This window comes from Pongo pygmaeus, chromosome 4 (genome assembly GCF_028885625.2).
Source record: "Pongo pygmaeus isolate AG05252 chromosome 4, NHGRI_mPonPyg2-v2.0_pri, whole genome shotgun sequence".
NCBI lineage: Eukaryota > Metazoa > Chordata > Mammalia > Primates > Hominidae > Pongo > Pongo pygmaeus.
The window spans coordinates 147,668,415-147,685,493 of record NC_072377.2 but is presented as its reverse complement, the minus strand read 5'-3'; the positions used below and the strand labels follow the sequence as shown (position 1 = coordinate 147,685,493).

Genomic DNA, 17,079 nt, shown 5'->3' with positions numbered 1-17,079 from the left:
TCTTCTGTTTTGGGGCCCGACACACTGATTATATATTCAGATTCTAGATGAGGGTCTTAGGTTTCTGTTGAACATTTTTGTACATAGAGACCTAATTCTTCCTGAGGTGTGCCAAGGCCAGTGGGCTACACTGGGAACTTGCTTACACAAAGTGAACCAAAAATGATGACTAACGCAGAAAGCTGGCTCTGAGTTTCAACAGGAACACTCAGGTTATGGCTAATAGCACTCTCTATGCTCCAATTCAGAGCTAGCTATAGTCAAAATATCAACTCAATACAAGTTTTATTAACCCTCCCTTTGTAATGCCACTGGAGTCGGCATACAAGTGAAAAGAATAAACTCCTGGAAGCGGAAGAAGAGCTGCTAGCAGAAGAGTAGAAAAATCAGCCATGGAGGCAAAGAAAAATACAGCAAAAAGAGTCTCATTCTTTGAAATGATGAACCAGGGCACTTGCTTGTGGGCATCTAACCTAATTGATTCAAGCTGAAATTAAAGGCAGAACTTAATAACTTAATAACTGGCTTGTAAGGAAGAGGAAATTTAATTTAGAATTTTCTTATAGACAAAGAAACAGAAAAGAGAGCCCTCATACCTATACAGAGATTTGGGTATTGCATGAAAATTTGATAGTAAAACTTCCCCTGACCCATGGCAAAGTATAGTCTCTCTTCACTTATTTTTTCCTGGTTACATTGATTCAGGGTTTAAAGAACTACTCATTCTCCTTTCCTTTTCCATACAAGGTCAGAAAATAATCCTTCAAGATAGGAACTAAATTTTATTTTAATAAGATATTTGATATAGTGCATTATATAAGAAATTGTTACAAATTTTTGCCCACTACAAATATTAGTAAACTGCTAGATGTTTGGGAGGAAAAAAAAAAAAAAAAAGAACAAATACAACCTAAAGATAAAGTCTCTTGTCTCAATGGGGTGGGGAGGACTTCAAAAATGCAACACATGCAAATGATCAAATTGCAGCTTTTCATTCTTTGTGATATTTTTTCCTTTCTATGTCATTCTTACAGTCCAAATTTTAAGTTTTCTTGAAATCTAAAACATTAGAGCCACAGAGGTCTCAGTGGGAAAAAAAAACAAAAAATTGGGGACATAGCTTGGTAGAGTCTGAGAGGTAGGAAGCCCCCTGGAGAACAAGAGAAAAAAGTTGGATCATAAAACTAGAACTCCGGCCAGGCGTGGTGGCTCATGCCTGTAATCCCAGCACTTTGGGAGGCCGAGGTGGATGGATCACCAGAGGTCAGGAGTTCGAGACCAGCCTGGCCAACATGGTGAAACCCCGTCTCTACTAAAAATACAAAAATTAGCTGGGTGTGGTGGTGCACCCCTGTAATCCCAGCTACTTGGGAGGCTGAGGCAGAAGAATCGCTTGAACCCAGGAGGCAAAGGTTGAAGTGAGCCAAGATCGCGCCATTGCACTCGAGCCTGGGCAACAGATCAAGACTCCCATCTTAAAAAAACAAAAAAACGAACAAACCTAGAACTCCTTCTACTCAACTCACAGCAATAAGACCAAGGCAGATAAGGAAATTATACACTTCAAAGCAGATCTAGAAAACGAACTAGGGAAATTATTGGAAACGCTGCCTACAATTGCCAAGATACTTCATTCAACCATAAATATTTTTGAGTAAATGACCCAACTGCTCACTTACTACTTAAAATGTATCTTGCATTGGCAGCAATGCTCTCCCACATATGTAGATCTGATCTCCCTCATCTGAGCAGCAGCAAGGTGAGTATATTTTAGTCTTTTTCATAGTGCCTGGAATAGTGTCTTTCTTTTTCTTTTTCTTTTTCAGATTGGGTCTTACTATGTCACCCAGGCTGGAGTGCAGTGGTGTAATCACAGTTCATGGCAGCCTTGACCTTCTGAATTCAAACAGTCCTCCCCTCAGCCTCCCAAGTAGATGGGACCACAGGCGCATGCCACCACACTCAGCTTAACCTTTTTTTTTTTTTCTTTATAGAGATGGTATGTCATGTTGTCCAGGCTGGTCTTAAACTCCTGGGCTCAAGTGATCTTCCTGAAGTGCTGAGATTACCCTGGAATAGTGTCTTAAACAGTAAGTGTTCAATACGTGTTTGCTCACTGACTGGGAAGAGACTGTCTGTCAGAGCTGGCCGATACTGGATGCTGATATTAGCAAGTGCTCCAGAGTGCAGTTAGGCTACAGTAGCAAATATTCAACAGGCGATGCCATATTCCAAAGGGAAACATTAGATGAAAATAAGTTTGTGTTCCACTGAGGCTGAAGAGGAAAGCGGGCAGTAAGGGCAATTGGTGGGTGTTCATTTCCTCATATGAAATGAAATGTTTGTAGTCTTCTCTTGGGATAGTGCAGAGTCTGACTGCTGTCTGGGATGATTACCTTGGCCATGGCCATCACTAACATGTAGATCTTGTCTCTATTGGATGAGCATGTCCAGGATTCCCATGACTCCACTTCTTGATTTCTGATTTCTTGCCAGTTTATTTTCACTGTGACAACTGAACATTGTAAGTGCTGTCATGGGATGACTAAGGACATATTTCCTCTAATTCTACTTCCACGCAAAGGATCAAGGGAAAAATGGGAAAGGGGATTGCATGCATGTGTGTGTGTGTGTGTGTGTGTGTGTGCGTGTGTGTGTTTGGGAGCAGGGTGTCTGTTTCTCCTCCAGAAGAAGCAGAGAGTTATATGGAGCTCCTACCATGAGGTCTATTCTGTAAGGCACAGTATATGGATGCTACAAAGGGGATGCAGGCTTCCTCCGAGGCAGAGCAGAAGCCAACACATTCATTTGAAGAAATCTCTCCTGTGCTTCAGCTTTGGATTTACCAACCTTCCAGCAGCATTGTGCAAGTCAAAGTGCTGGAGTTAGTGGGCTTTACTCATCTTTGTCTGTGACATCTGATATGATGACAGACTTGCCAATTTCATTCTCCTTTTCTATCTCAGGGCCATCATCCTTAAATTCTAGTCTACAAGTTTCACCTACTTAAGTTTTCGATGGTTTTCAATACAGTGGTAAACAAAATAGACTGAACAGGTCTTTCCAATTTGCTCAAAACCCAGAATGATTTCTATCTCACTGCTTTGGTAACTACAAAACAAAACAAAAAGCCTCTTTTTAGTGAGCATAATCACAAACAATATCACTTTTACCCTTACAATAGAAGCTGAAAAGGATTATAAAATTACTAAAATGTCCGCATTTTCATTAGCACAAAGCAGGTGATCTTATCGTCCTGCAGGCAGGGGATAGTGACAAATACGGGTGATTTAAGCAGTAAGTCTGAGGTTACCAGGGCAACGGCTAATTACTATTGAGTAACTCTAGTATATCTCCATAAAGGTCAGGAGTTAAGGTTTTTCCATTATATATTCTGCTTTAAAATGGAGCTTTCAAAGGAAATTGGGTAGATGGCAGATGGAGAATGACAGATGAAGATCAGGGAAAGAACTATATATAGCTCAACATAACTGAACTACTTACATTTCACAATGTTGGCTGGGGGTTGGAGGAGGAGTTCATGAGTAGCTGCTCAATGTTAACATTGACTTTCTGGTTTCTTAAGTTAGGGCTCCCTAATTTTAATAGGAAATCTGAGGCCGGGCGCAGTGGCTCATGCCTGTAATCCTTGCACTTTGCGAGGCCAGGATGGGTGGATCACCTGAGGTCAGGAGTTTGATACCAGTCTGGCCAACACGGTAAAACACCGTCTCTGCTAAAAATACAAAAATTAGCCGGGTGTGGTGCCGCGCGCCTGTAATCCTAGCTACTCATGAGGCTGAGGCATGAGAATCACTTGAAACTAGGGGGTGGAGGTTGCAGTGAGTTGAGATCGCGCCACTGCACTCCAGCCTGAGCAACAGGGTGAGCAACTCCATCTCAAAAAAAAAAAAAAAAAAAAAATCTGAAATAGCCCAGAGGCTGCAGTCTAACTGGTTCTACTCCGCTGCCTGAGCGAGAGCTCAGTTAACTCCATATATGATTTCTTCTGCTGTGCCAACAGTTACCACTTACTACACTGACACGGAGCCCTGGGTGAGGCCAGCCTGGAGAGAGGGAGCCATTTGGTCATTGACGGAATGATTCAATGACCAATGGCCTTAATTTCATTTTCACTTAAAATATACCAGGCCAGGCACAATGACTCACACCTGTAATCCCAGCACTTTGGGATGCTGAGGTGGGAGGATCTCTTGCATCCAGGGGACTAGCCTGGGCAACACAGCAAGACCCCGTCTCTACAAAAAATAAAAAATTAGTTGGGTATGGTGGCACGTGCCTGGGATTATCCAGCTACTCAGGAGCTGAGGTGGGAGGATCGCTTGAGCCTAGGAGGTTGAGGCTGCAGTGAGCTGTGATTGCACCACTGAACTCAGCCTGGGAAACAGAGTGAGACCTTGTCTAAAAAGAAAAAAAAAGAAAGAAAGAAAGAAAGAAAAAAAAAAAACACCTAAAGCAACAACTTTTTGGTAAAGGCCTCACTCTTCTGTCAAATAGCATCTCATTTAGATTCCTAGCTATTGAGGTAATATAAAAAATTTTAAGGTTAAAAAGAAAAATCTTGGCCAGGCGTGGTGGCTCATGCCTGTAATCCCAGCACTTTGGGAGGCCGAGGCAGGTGGATCACGAGATCAGGAGATCGAGACCATCCTGGCTAACACAGTGAAACTCCATCTCTACTAAAAATAGGAAAAATTAGCCAGGTGTGGTGGTGGGTGCCTCCAGTCCCAGCTACTTGGGAGGCTGAGGCAGGAGAATGACATGAACCCAGGAGGCAGAGCTTGCAGTGAGCTGAGATCGCACCACTGCACTCCAGTCTGGGCGACAGAGTGACTCCGTCTCAAAAAAAAAAAGAAAAATATTTTCTCACAAAGACATGTTCCAAAGCTTTAAGAGAATGAATGAATGGTCATTTCAAAACTAAGCAAATGTATTTCTGAGTTTTTGAAGCTAAACAATCAATGTATGCACATGTGAAAAAAAAAAAAAATCCCACACTACAAAAGGGTAGTGTTAAAATGAAAAGTCAGTGTTCCTTCTGCCACAGATCACCATCCCATCTGCCTCCTTCAGGGAAAACCACACAGATTCATTCCCCTGTTATCTTCCCAGAAATATTACAGATATTACACCCACCCATGTGTGTCTATAAATCCTGTGTCTATATCCCTGGATTCTTATATAAAATAGTATCATATAATGTACACTGATGGTTTTCAAATCTAGATGCATATCAAAATCACTTGGGAGGCTTCAGAAACATACCACCACTCAGACCCTACATCAGATCAGTTAACTCTGAGGCTCCGGGGAAGGGGCCTAGGTGTTGGTATTTTTTATTTTAGGCTCCCCATGTGGTGCTAATGTGCCATCTGGACTGAGAGTCACAGCTGCACACTGTCCTGCACCTTTTTTTCCCCCCTTAATGTGCCTTTGAAGGTAGCTCTAGACCAGCACATACAGAACTACCTAATTCCTCTGTTGTACTGGATAGTACTCAACTCTACCATTTATTTAGGCCGTCCTTTATTGATAGCTATTCCTGCTGTTTCCACTCTTTGAACATCATTAATTTGCCTCTCCAGACACAATCTTTACCCTGATTTCTTCTGTGGGATCTAACCAGCATGGATTTCTTCAACAGGGCTTTTGCAACCTCTGGCTTCCTGTTGGGTTCACCAATGGGGAGCTCTTTAGACTAGCAGGGGGAAAGAGAGGGCCAAGGCATTTATTCCATCTCTGAAAGGTCTGGCTGTGTCCCTTGACCAAAGGTCACTGCTCCTGTCAACGCGCCAACTCGTATATCCTTCTGGGTTCCTGTACCACTTTCCTTTCATGTCCTCTCAGCTAAGGGTGGTGACTGGGCAGCAGCTGCTAGCCCTGGCTTACTCTACTATCTCTTGTGATTCCTCAGCACCAACTCTTTTGTTAATAAACCCTCCTTGAGTTATGTTATTTCGAATGCACCAAAGTTTCTTCTTAGGATCCTAATACATCATCCTTGAATGAACACCTTTGTCTTTGTTTGTGGACAATAACATCTTGGTTTTCCCTGAAGACAAGGCTTCTCCTGTATAGGGCAACAAGAGGTAATAGGGTAGTCTGTAATGCAGCTATTTTATCCCTTTTCTGAGTTTTTTTGACAACAGCCAGGGAATAGCCCCATCACCAGCTGCCTTTACTTCATAAAGAATATTAGAAGGAACATTAAAGCAATGCCTTAGTGAAAACTCCACTGCTTCCTTGTGAAGGAAGGTGATAGATACTAGAAGAGAATTTGATAGTGCAAATGCAGTGAATGACTAAGATGCTACATTTTCAGGTAATTTTTTTTTCTTCAGAAGCTCTTTTCCTTTCTGCCATGACAGTCAAATCAACACAGAGTCCTAGGCTGGAGAGGAATTTCTGAGGCTAAATTCTTCCCCAGTGGAGAGCTGAGATTGCAATTAGTTTCTAGTCTAATTAGTGTAGCTTCCAGTTGGCTCCACCCAACAGAAGAACAATAGGGTAGGGGGCTTTGACCAACGCTCTTTGTGTAAACAGTTCGATGCCTGTCTTGGAAGAGGAGCACTTCTGTTGATTTCAGTGTATTTTATTATTTATAGTTAATTTAATTTGGGGTATTTTAATTCATTTTTAAAATTATATCAATGTTTTTAATCTGGGTTGCTTTATGTTACATCAGGATCAAACAAATAAAAGTAAACATTGAATGTCCATCTGCTGCCACCATGGAAAGAAATCAATACTAGGGGTTTGTTCATTGGTAGGGGGGGCAGTCTGAGAGCAAATAATAAGAAGGAATAAAAATAATAGTAGAAACCAATTTTTATTGATTGGTTTTATTGATTGATACTCTGAACGAGGCCATTTACTAAGTTAGGAATGCATTATCTTATAACCTTGAAAGTAGGTATTATTATTATTATTACCATTTCACAGAAGAGGTTTAGTTCAGAGATAGCAAATAACTTTCCCGAGTTTACACAGTTAGGAAATGGCAGATCTGAGGCTTGACCCTGGTAGATCCACAATCAGGCCACACAGGCTTTGCCCTGCCCCAGATTCTAAAGCTTACCAATGCTTTTCACATGATATAACCCTATAACCCATTTCAGTCTTCGGAAAGCTATTTGTGGCCATACACTTATATATAAACAAAATCTCTGTTCTCTGAAAGGATCTCTACCATAATAATGCCATCCATTATGAGAAATACATTCTCCCCCCTTGAAAGTAGAATGTTGATTTAGAATAGCATTTCCCAAACCATGGAATGCTCTTTCAAGACGCTTAAGAGAAGTGCTGTAGAAATCATGTACTATGGTCAATGTATTTAGGAAATGCAGCATAACAGATGCCCCTTCAAGATGGGCATATTAAAGGCTCAGAAGTTCTCTAGTCAATAATTTGTTGAACTGGCCAGGCATGGTGGCTCACGCCTGTAGTCCCAGCACTTTGGGAGACTGAGGCAGGTGGATCACTTGAGGTCAGGAGTTCAAGACCAGCCTGGCCAACATGGTGAAACCCTGTCTCTGCCAAAACATATAAAAATAAGCTGGATGTGGAGGTGTGCACCTGTAGTCCCAGCTACTTGGGAGGCTGAGGTGGGAGAATTGCTTGAACCCAGGATGTGGAGGTTGCAGTGGGCTGAGATCACACCACTGATCTCCAGCCTGGATGACAGAGTGAGACTCTGTCTTGAGAAAAAAAAAAAAACAAAGAAAGAATTTGTTGAACTTAGTCCAAAGCAGCTCTTGCCCCCTTCCCTTCCTGTACCAGTTTGGGAAATGCTGATTTAGACATCTCTAATCTGTCCACGTTGATGCTCATCCATCACCTTCAGTATCACATAGCCTGAGAGCTATTTTTCTGTCAATACCAGCATCTTGATCTTTTCATGTTACACACACAATAGATAAACAATAAAAACATCTAGTGGCTTGATTAATTGATGCACCCACCCTGTCTTGATTTGTAACCAACAGGCACGCATTTGCGAAGCAGCTGACTGGGCTTTTCGGGGGAGATGGAAAGTGCAGCACTGGTGAGCTAATAGGTTCCTGTGAAAAGCAAACCCATCCCTCCTCAGCTGTATAAGCTGTGACTGATCCCAAAGGCCACGGGCAGAGCTCAGTTAAGCCCCAGTACTGTCATCACTGCACAGACAATCAGACGGTGCTGGTGATGACACAGGCTTGGCCTTGAGAGCTAATTTAGACTGAGGTAAGTCCTGATTTTATTCTGGTGGAAGTCCATGAGCTTAACGCACTAGATCACTATGCACTATGGCTCTCAGACTTGAGCATGTATCAGAATCATCTGCAGGGTTTGGTAAAACACAGATTGCAGGGCCCTCTTCCAGAATATGCTGATCCTATAGGTCTGGGGTGAGGCCTGAGATTCTGTAGATCTAACAGGCTCCCAGGTAACACCAATGATGCTGGTCCCAGGACCACACTCTGAGAACCAGTGCACAGAGCTAAGGGTCTGCCTTGGAAGACCAGTGTAATAGAGACCAAATGAAGCCTACGGTAGATCCTGCCTGGCTTTCCAGATCCCTAATGCAGAGAAGGAGTTAAAAACAAGATTCTAAGGCTCTTTCCAACTAGGAATGCTTTCCTAGCTAAGCAAGCATCTGCTTTCCAGATTGACTAAAAAAGGTTTCAAAAGCAGAAATTGAACTCTAATGTACTTTTAATTTACCCAATTTAGAATCTGAATCTACGAATAAGATCCCTCAGATTAAATACACAGAGGTAGAAACAATTCTAATCTAATCCTAAATAAGAAAAATAACACTTTAGAGTTCCTTCAAAGTTCCCTTACAGGCATAACAATGCTGAAAAAGCCATGCAAAAATCTTAAGCCTATTTCCTTCCCAAATATTCTACCAAAAATTTGAGATTTAAAATGCCTAACACTTACACAAATAAAATAGTGTCACAAGGCATTTGAGGGCAGCTAAATTCAAAATGAAATTCAGTCATTCACACCTTTAATTAAACTCCAAAGCTTTAAGCATGTACTGTGTACGTCAGGGCAATTTTTGGAAACTGTTTTAGGTTATTTAGCAAGATTTATAAGTTTATAGAATTAATACAGACCCTTTATATGATTTTAGCTTGTACAGGAGAAAAGAACAGAACAATATGTGTAAAGGAAAACATTTTTCCATTTGTGATTTCCACTCTGCTGGAAAACAGAGATGTGGCTAGGCATTCAAACGGCACTCTGCCCCTACCTCCTCCCATACCCCCTCTGCTGACAGGCTGTAGAGATCCAAGTGCCACCAATGGGTCCCTGGTGCTTGGGAAAGAAATCCTGCTGGGTCACCAAGTGCGAGGGCTGTCTCAAGCAATTTTTATATTTTAAAAAAGAACCACCACTAATAACCAACACATTTATCTCATAAAAATCGGATGGAGGCAGGAATTTCCACCCTCAACCAAGGGAAGCCCAGCTGGGCTCCCGATTGATGAGTGAGATCTTGCTTAGGGAAAGAGAAAAGTGGACATGAAGCCACTCAGAAAATGGGTCACACCAGTAACAAACTGAAAATGTCAAGGGAACATGGCCTAGTTACGGGGCAGAGCTGTGGCCTCCACAGCCCAGGAGCCTGAGGTGACACAGGGAGGGTACCTGGCATGTCCAAGAAACAACAATGAACGAGTAATTAATCTGGAATCACCAAGGGCACTGTGGGGAGCAAGGAGGGGCAAATGAATCCTCTTGAAAACAATGAGGCGTTCAGGTTGTTTCCAAAGGTGGGGAATGTCACCTGTCACCAACTCAGGCAAACCAGTCTGAAGAGATCTTTTCTGCTTGGAGGTGGGTGAGAAACAGAATTCTCCATCTAAAAGGAAAGATCCTTCTCCACAAAAAGTTGATCCAGCCACAGAGGAAAACTTCCTCTTTCAAAGCCCCACATTCCAAAGGATGACAAATAGAGACAATTCTAGTAAAATCATAGCTGCCTGTTTGGGTGTAACCCTTTGGCATAAAATAGCATGAGGATGGTAAAATTGCTTTTTTTAAAAAAATATGCTATGAATTATCACTTGTCTAAGGCATATTATTCATTTTGCCATTCATTTGGTCTCAATAAATAACAGCTATGCACACAATTATCAGGTACCCTGTGGGATTTAGAGGTTTCCAAATCTTTCAGGAACAGGGCGTGGCGTGTCTACCCTAGCTGGTCTTGCTTTAAGGAGGGGTAGCACCTGCCTCTACAGCAGAAGTTCCTTCCTCCTCTTCACTGATCACTTAAAGCCTGGACTGAGTTATAGCTCCAGTCTCAGATTCAAGGTAGGAGGCTGGTGGGGGAAGGCGAGTGGGACAGCCTGGGACATTTCTCTGCACAGGAAAAATACATACCATGGCTGAGGGACTGGAGAAAAAGTAAGGACAGTGAGTCGGGGGAGCCCTCCAAAATAATACTAGTAATTGCCATACATAGTACTAAAATGTATACATAAAAGATGATCTTAATTTTCATGGCACCTATTTGAGGAGGTTATGATCACACTATTTCATAGATGAGAAAATTGAGGTACAGAGAGCTAAAGTCACTTGCCTCCTTCTCCTCCAAATCCCTATCTCCTTGATTCTCCATTAGTTTTCTCCCTGGAACTTCTCAATATACTGTGTGACATACTGTGTTAACACTGATTTATCTCCTGTCTCCACTAGAATATAAAATCCATGAAAGCAGAAACTCTTTTTTTTTTTTTTAATATTTTTAAATCACTGTATCTTCAGCACTCAGACCACCACCAGGCCCACAGTAGGAGTTCAACTGATATTTGTGGAATGAATGTTGACCAACTAAAGCTGAAGATAAGTAAAATTTGAGAGATATCTCTGAAGGCAAGTTTTCCCTGAATTTCATCAGAGAATAGCTGAATCAAACTCAGAAGAAGCCAGCAATGTTTCAGAGAAACAACTCTGTCCGGACGCAGGCCTTGTTTATCCTTTGAATTCCAGGGACTGTTCTCTGGCCACTAAGACAGGAGAGGAAGGTTGACTCTGGCAGAATCTGCAGGCGTTTGGCATGCGTGCGTCTTTTAGGTCACCAGAAATAACTTGGAAATGCATGAGCATGTGTGTTAAGACGGAAGGACGAGAAAAATTAGTTTTATTTATGAGGCTACTGAGCAGTTAGTTATTTTTTAGGGGTGGGGACCACTTAGGCAGAGAGAACTCCAAGGTTGGGTTCCGTCATTGCGGTAATCATCCCGGCCCTCCTAGCTTTCTTTCAATCTTTCAATCTTTGTGGTCTAAAGAAGGCATTCACCTAGTAGTTTCTAATTTGGGGAAATTACTGCAGCATGTTATGTCCCTGGTGGGACGTCCCCTGACTTCTTTCTCAGCATTTGTTTACTTCCTCCTTTAAAATCACTCTCTCCCAGAAAGGAGTTGGCATGATGCCCCACTGGTCACTGTGCAAGGAGAGAATGATTTATTTCTGCAGCCCTCGGTAAGCACCCATTGAACGACCCTCATCCTTGGAGGTGGATCAGTCCCATTTCTTCCACCAGAGAGAGTGGAAGATGGTGGTAGTGGGCATGCTCAGGTCCAGAGACCAGTATCATCAGCCAGGCAATGTCGATGCCAGAACTAAAACCTAGGATTTCCTGCTTTCCATTCCAATGTTTGAGCCACCTTTCTTGTTTGCCTCAGCCATTAGCCATAAATTTTGTTTCTTAAATTTCTTAGAATCTCAGTTACAAGTTGTTTTCTTTCCAAGAAGATTCTGAAAACTGAGAGGCTAGTCTCCATGCTGCACAATGCTATAGTGAGACCCTTCCATACCTTTCTATTCATGCAGAAAGCTCAGCCCCATCCCAAGACAGCTGCCCATGAGTCCGAGGGCACAAACTCACAGGACTTGTGTCAGTTTACTATCACTGCATATTAAACTACCCTAAACTCACTGGGTTCCAACAATAACAATGTGATATTTATCATGAATCTATAGGTTGTCTGGGAAGCTTTGGCTGGTTTTGCCTGACTAACCCCGGTGGCTGCATTCAACTGACTGGTGGTCCCGATACTGAGCTGCACTGAGAGAGATAGCCGGGCTTCTCTCTCCAGTAATGTCATCTTTAAGGAGGCTACAACAGGCTTCTTTACATGGTGACTGGGTTCCAAGAGGATGAGAGAGAAAGCTGTGAGGCATTGTGGCCTGGGCCCAGGAAGGCACATGATGTCACTTCCTCCACATTCTATTGACCAAAATAAGTCAAAGGGTAAAGGTCAGCCTAGATTCAAGGGCTCCAGCTCTTAATGGGAGGGGTTGCAAAGATTCTGTGGCCATTTTTAATGTACTATGGGCCTACAGGCATTAGGTATAAAAGTGACGCAGGCCAGCTGTGAGATTATAGAGACCAGAGAGTATCATCTGCTCCCAAGTTTCACATAGATTTAGTGTAACCACCTCTTCTGACACTTCAAAAGAAGCTGGAAATCTGGATTTAAAAAGATGTGTTAATAGACTTTTTTAGAGCAGTTTTGGGTTTACAGAAAAATTGCATGAAAGTTTTACACATACCCTCTCTATTTCTACATTCTGAGTTTCCTTAATTATTAACATCTTGCATTAACGCGATACACTGGTTACAACTCTTGAACCAATATTTATATTGGTTCATTATTATTAAAGGCCATAGTTTACATTAGCATTCAGTCTTTGTGTTCTATGGGTTTTGACAAATGCATAATGTCTTGTGTATATCCCATTCCAGCATCATACAGAATAGTCTCACCGTGAAAAAAATACCCTGTGCTCCAAATATTCATCCCTGTTCCTCTCCCCAGAATCCCTGGCAACCATTGATCTTTTTATTAATTCCACAATTTTGCATTTTCCAGAAAGCCATATAGTTGGTATCATATCATACTGTAGTCTTCTCAGATTGATTTCTTTTTTTTGAGATGGAGTCTTGCTCGGTAGCCCAGGCTGGAGTGCGGTGGTGCGATCTCAGCTCACTGTAACCTCTACCTCCCAGGTTCAACCCATTCTCCTGCCTCAGCCTCCTGAGCCTGGGACTACAGGCTCACACCACCATGCCCAGCTAATTTTTTTGCATTTTTAGTAGAGATGGGGTTTCACCATGTTGTCCAGGCTGGTTTCAAACTCCTGACCTCAAGTGATCTGCTGGCCTTGGCATCCCAAAGTGCTGGGATTACAGGTGTGAGCCACTGCACCCCGCCAGACTGACTTCTTTTACTCAGCAATATGCATTAAAAGTTCCTCCATGTCTTTTCATGGCTGGAGAGTTCATTTTTTAAAATAATTGAATAATATAGCATTGTCTCCATGCACCATAGTTTGTTTATCCATTTTCACATACTGATAGACATCTTGGTTGCTTCCCAAGTTTTGGCAATTATAAATAAAGCTTCTAACAAAATCCATGTGCAGGTTTTTGTGTAGACATAAATTTCAACTCATTTGGGTAAATACCAAAGAACATGATTGCTGGATTGTATGCTTAGAATATGTTTGGTTTTGTGAAAAACCACCAAACTGTCTTCCAAAAATGGCTGTATCACTTTGTATTCCCACCAGCAATGAGTGAGAGTTCCCAATGCTCCACATCCTAGTCAGATCCCAGCCAGTATTTGATGTTGTCAGTGTTCTGGAATTTTGGCCATTCTCAGAAGTGTGTAGTAGTATCTCACTGTTGTTTTTATTTGTATTTCCCTGAAGACATAAGACGTGAATCATATTTTTATATGCTTACTTGACACCTGTATGTCCTTTTTGATGAGGTATCTGTTCATATTTTTTGCTCATATTTTAATTGGGTTCTTTGTTTACTTATTATTGAATTTTAAGAGTTCTTTGTATATTTTGGATACTGGTCCTTTATCAGATATGTGTTTTGCAAATATTTTCTCCTAGTGTGTGGCTTGTCTTTTCATTCTCTTGAGTGTCTTTCACAGAGCCGAAGTTTTTAGTTTAAACACAGTCCAACTTAACAAGTTTTTATCTCACAGATTATACTTTTAACGTTGTATCTAAAAAGTCATAATTATACCCAAGGCCACCTCGGTTTTCTCCTATGTTATCTTCTAGAAGTTTTACAGTTTTGCATTTTACATTTAGACCTATGGTCCATTTGGAATTAATTTCTGTGAAAGGTATAATGTCTGTATCTAGACTCATTTTTGTGCATATGGATGTCCAGTTGTTCCAGCATGAAATCTGAATTTTATGTGAAGACTCCTGATTTTAAAGGTTTGTTCAAGTCTTTTTTTGGTGGTAGTGGTACCGGAGGAATTACAGCTCCCTCCTCCCCTAATACACATGTCTGCAGAATGCATTTATCCATCCTGGATAATCATCTCTCTTACCTGGAATGCTCTTCATCCATCCACCTAAGTTTTTCCTAATGCCCACCTCACACTCCATCTACCCGACCTTTCCCACTACTTCAGCCTGGTGTGTGTGCTCACCAGATATTCAGTTGATAGTGGGTTGAACTCTGAACACACTATGACTTGTAAGTCCCCATTAGCACTGCCATATGCCACTGCCTTCCTTCCTTAGCTAGACTGTGAACTCTTGGGGAAGACAGGAACCCTCTTATTCCTGTTTACCCCAGGTAGCTTGGCATGCATGGGTCTGGGCATAAAATAGGTTCAGCCACAGCTGCTAACAATTTCAGACTAGCTGGACTTTGGTCCTGACTTACCAATTGTCCTTTGTTCTTCAGGAGAGATGGCTACTTCAGGAGTCAAGCTGAGGACCTGCCAAAGATTTAAACCCAGCAGCCTTGCCCTGGCACAGGTAGAACGATGGCCTCTCTAATTTTGGTGCCTGATTTAGCATTACATTCATGTAAATAAGAGGGCCCTGATGTCCTTGGAGAATTAGGGAAGATTAATAATACTGCAAAATGTGTTATCAGAGGTACCAATGTATTATGAGTAACAAACATGTTTCTTTTCACTATGATTTCTATCTGGTCATAATGATATCCCAGTCATTATGAAAAATAGTGAAATAAAAAGAACAGATAGCTTCCTGGTGACTGGTTCCCTACCTCATGCCTATTTAATAGTCAAGTTAATGGTAATCCTCCCAGCCCACCTTTGTTCTTTATTTTCATCTGCATCATTAAGTGTTCCCACTGGAGGATCTCTGGATACTTCCAACTCAACAACGATGGAGGGAACGAAAGGGTCCACACCTGACGCTGAGACCCAAGTGGTCTCAGGTGATTGTTACTGTGGCATATCTGTGTGCCGGCAGATTTCTCGGAATCAGATTGCTCAGGGAAAGTACTGTGGGTCCATTTGTTAGGACTGCCTAACAGCCATGCATGATCCACACCAGCAAATCCCAGGCAGAAAATATCAGGGAGACAGGAACCCAGGAAAATCACCTCACTGCCATGGGTTTGAGAAGTGGCTGTGAGCCTGCCTGCAGAGCTTATGGGGGACTTTGACATGGCTCTCACTCAGGGCCATGGCAGATGCTGGTATCAGGGCTGGTGCTGGTACTGCTTCTACCTCAGGAACAACCTTCCCTGACCTCAAGACTCAAAGGTATCAATCAGCGACTCACTCGGCTTGGAAGGACAGTGGTCTTGTTGGAGGCACACCCACACTTCTTTTTCTAATCCTCCTCCAGAGACAAACAATTAGAACCATTCCTGTTATCACCCTCCCTTCCCCAGGACAGCCCCCCCAGATCTGTACCAGGCAGGGAACAGTCCCTCTGGGTGGTGTGAAGTGGGCAGAGTGATTCCTAGGATGTTATGAAAATAAATCGTATCTAGACACCTAAAAAATAAAAAATCCCAAGCCTTCTCCTCAGGACCTGTTTAAAAGACACACCCCCCTTTTCCACTTAGCTGCTTAAGCAACCTCTTTGTACACACTGTACTCAGCAGTGACTCAGGGGCCCACAGCTACCAGCCACTGAAAAAAAATTACAGACCACTAGTTGGTAGTGGCTGGCTAAAATCAGGGGATGTTAAGCAACTTGGGCTAGAAATTCAACCTTGCTCATACAGAGCAAGAAATAACTTCAGCAACTGCTAGGTACAGAAAATTAAACCAACTGAAGAAAAAAACAAGTAAAGAAAATAGAATCTCCCTAAAGTCTAGGAAAGCAGGTATAGGAGAACCTGAGAAGGTCAAACCTCAAGGCAGGGAGGCTCCCTAGGCAAGCCCAGCCATGGAGAACCAGAAGAGACTCACTGCCCATAAGCCAAACAAATTCAATTATTTTGAGGTCCTGAGGCGCTGGTCCACTTCTTGGTGAAGGAACATGTGATTTACCACTCAACGGGCAAATAATTAAACTTCCTGAACATCAGTATGATTTAAAGCTGTCAACAAGAAAAAAGATCTGATATTCTCAGTTTAAGATTTCATCCTACAGTATAGTAACATTTTTATTATGTACCTCTTAAATCCATTTTGGAGTCATCTCTCCTCCCAAGCATTTAATAGCCCTTAGTGTCTTCTAAGGCAAAAATTGTCAGACTCATTTTGCAGATTTGTAAATATCTCAAAGCAATTGAATGGCAGGGTGCTGTCATGAAACTATGGCATGCGGAGGAGCAGGAAAAGGTTACCGACATCCTAGCATCTCACCGCCATGCTAGTGTCTCCCCACGCAAAACAACTGCCCTGAAGACAGTCTGTGGCTGAACCTCAATCTATTTTCACTTAGAGAAAGGGAAAATCATCTCTGTTTTTCCTGAGTCTTACATAACTGTAGCCTGAGAGTCCAACTGTTCTGGTCATGGCCTCACATTCTTTCTGCAAGGGCGCTAGTTGACAAGATTTATGGGGTGGTCTAAGGAAGCATGTGAAGCAATGTGGGTTGAAACCATGAGGGAGAACTTTCTGATCCTAGCAGAGTAGATCTAGTTTCTGTGGAGGGCTAGACAACCAGCCCCCAAACTAATTGTCCTGATTATGGGTGCTCAATGCTGAAAAATAAAGCAAAAAGGGTTCTTCTCTTTCATAGTCTCTGTCAAGAAGTCATAGTCATGCTAAGGTTTGAGGATGTGAAGAAACAAAGGGCTCCTG

General features: G+C 42.2%; 1 protein-coding gene across 10 annotated transcripts in view; it reads right to left on the bottom strand.

Moving 5' to 3' along the window:
• ARHGAP26 (Rho GTPase activating protein 26) overlaps window positions 1-17,079 on the bottom strand; it is a 454,090-nt gene that overhangs the window by 59,110 nt on the left and 377,901 nt on the right. The gene's annotated exons all lie outside the window — the stretch shown is intronic.